This window comes from Eumetopias jubatus, unplaced genomic scaffold, assembly GCF_037043125.1.
Source record: "Eumetopias jubatus isolate StellerSeaLion01/CBP00866 unplaced genomic scaffold, mEumJub1_p1.0 scaffold_8, whole genome shotgun sequence".
Taxonomy (NCBI): domain Eukaryota; kingdom Metazoa; phylum Chordata; class Mammalia; order Carnivora; family Otariidae; genus Eumetopias; species Eumetopias jubatus.
Window position 1 is genome coordinate 84,261,271 of NW_028274814.1, and position 2,881 is coordinate 84,264,151.

Below are 2,881 nucleotides of genomic sequence, written 5' to 3' on the forward strand. Positions count from 1 at the left end.
CCCCTGGGGCGGCCCCGGGGATTCGGGCGGTGTAGTGAGGACGGCCCAAGTTTGCTGGCCTTCGACCCCGGGAGCCTCCTCAGGCTGGGCCCCAGGGTCAGAGGGTAAGGTGAAGGCTTCTGGGCGGAGCCAGTTAATATTCTAATGAACCTCGTCCAGGTCTGAGCTCTGTGGTTCCAAAGCGGGGCAACTCAACAATAGTCGAGACTTACACGGTCACTCCCTTTGCAGTCCTGCCCTGCCCCGTGCCTCCCTATTCTGTAGAGGAACCCAAGTGTTTTCCCTCCCCCTCTCTTTTCAGCAGCTGTTGTTCCTTAAGGGCTGAGTCCTGCTAAACTCGTTTCCCCTCCAGCCTGGGAGTGGCCGGCTGCAGGTTCCTCTCCTCAGGTGTTGGCTCTGCCCTCCCCTACTACGTTGTTTTTTCCTTACTGTTTTATGTTCCTCCAAATCCCCCACTTTGGCTTAGGTTAATGTCCAACTGTACCCTGGAACCCGTAGAGAGGGGCAAGTATTAGTGACTACCTCTAAGACTAGGCTGTATGGCCACTTAAAAAAAAAGGTGAGAGTAATGACTGACTAGGAACTTCCTAAAAGCTTTGACATGAAGCTTTTGAAGTTTTCTCAGGTCACAGCTTGTTTTCCATACCATGCTCTACCTTCTTGACTTCCACCAGAGGCCCAACTCAGAAGGTCTCAAAAAGAGTCACTTAAAAACTGGTTTGCATTCGGGACGCCTGGGTGGCTCAGATGGTTAAGCGTCTGCCTTCGGCTCAGGTCGTGATCCCAGGGTCCTGGGATCGAGTCCCGCATCGGGCTCCCTGCTCCGCAGGAAGCCTGCTTCTCCCTCTGCCTCTCTCTCTCTCTCTCTCTGACTCTCATGAATAAAAAAAAAACTGGTTTGCATTCAATACACAGTTATTGCAAGTGTTCTAACACCGCCATTCTTCACCCTGCTCTCTTTGAACAGTTGTGCTTCAGCGTCACTGAGTCAGCTTGTCCTTAGCCTTGTTACTAATGATTATTACAGGTGAGAGTGTGGGATGAAGCCTTTAACTAGAGGGATGCACTGGACCTTTCTGCAAGAGGGAATCCTAAAGTGGCCCCTGTTGACCACCAACCCTAGGCCCTCCCCACTGTGCCCCCAGACATCTTGCCTTAGCTCTGGGTTTGACAGGAAGTGAAACTCAATTGTCTGCCCAGCAGACCTGCTGGGACCCAGCCCTGGGCCCCGGATATGCCGCACCCCCCCCCACCACACACACACCCTGAGAAGGAAGAGGAGAAAGAAGAGGCTGGGGAGAACAAGGCTGTTGTTTTTTCCTTTCCCTTTGTTCATTGCGGTTTCTTTCTTTCTGATTTTTATGATGTGGTTGATTAAAGAAATGAGCACCTGGAACAGTAGGCATTATACGCCTCCTCCTTAGATGTTTCTTGGCCTTTCTTCCCCTCCCACCCCCACCAATAACTGATGAGATATGATGGAGCACAGATCCTAAAGAAGACACAAAGAGGCCTAGAGTATGACTGATTTCATCCTATTCCTTAGAGATCACCCGGTGCCCCACTTTGAAGTCTCAAAAAAAAAAAAGTCTTAACAGGAGCAATTTAACTTCAAGTAGAGACATATCCGAGGATGATGGAGTGAAAAACACAGCTCATACGTAGGGTGGTATCACTGCTGGTATTGTTTGCAAGCAAAGCTGAGTGCCTTAGGCTTGGTATCATTCTAAATGAGAGGTCCAGGGGCAGAAAACTGGAAGAGGTGCTAGGAGACTTGTTCTTTCTTATATTGTATGTTTAGGATGGCTTAGAGTGGGGAGGCTTTACACACACACACACACACACACACACACACACACACACACACCCCAAGCCACTCTTTGGTACAGTCCTTAAGCAAGGCTATGTCTTTGGCTGTCTACAGAACTAGGCACAGGACCTGGTGCATAATGGGCCTTCAATAGTGCTTATGGTTCCTTATGACTAAAGAGGTTATATAGGAAGAGGAAATAGAGGTGCCTGACTGGCTCAATCGGTGCGTGGAGTATGCAACTCAAACTCGTGTTGTGAGTTCAAGTCCCATATTGGGTGTGGAGATTACTTTAAAATAATGATTAAGAAAAAAAAAGGATGGGGAGTAGCAGGGCCCTTGTCTTTTTAAGACGGGGAGACAGGAGCAGAGAGACAGACCTTCTCCAACCCCTGCCTCCCTCAGATCTCCAGTTCAGGTGCAACAATACTCCCAAGCCCTATTACTCAACAGCTACATTTCTTTTTTTTTTTTAAGATTTTATTTATTTATTTGAGAGAGAGAATAAGAGAGAGAGAGTACATGAGATGGGGGAAGGTCAGAGGGAGAAGCAGACTCCCTGCTGAGCAGGGAGCCCGATGCGGGACTCGATCCCGGGACTCCAGGATCATGATCTGAGCCGAAGGCAGTCGCTTAACCAACTGAGCCACCCAGGCGCCCCCAACAGCTACATTTCTGATAAAAATGGGAGAGTTTGGGGGCACCTGGGTGGCTCAGTCGTTTAGCGTCTGCTTTCGGCTCAGGTCCTGGGATCGAGCCCCTACATCGGGCTCCCCGCTCAGCAGGAAGCCTGCTTCTCCCTCTCCCACTCCCCCTGCTTGTGTTCCCTCTCTCGCTGTGTCTCTCTCTGTCAAATAAATAAATAAAATCTTTTTAAAAAAAAGGGGGGGAGTTTTTCCAGTAAGTCTGTATGGAAACACTCAAGAACTGCTTAGATCCCTCTATTTCCACTAGAGGGCCTCATGTATTCATTCCTTCTCCTCTCCAACCCCCATCAAAAGTATGTATATATTATGTGTGTGTGTATGCATATACACAACATACACATCACACAGTACTCCCCTCCCCCTC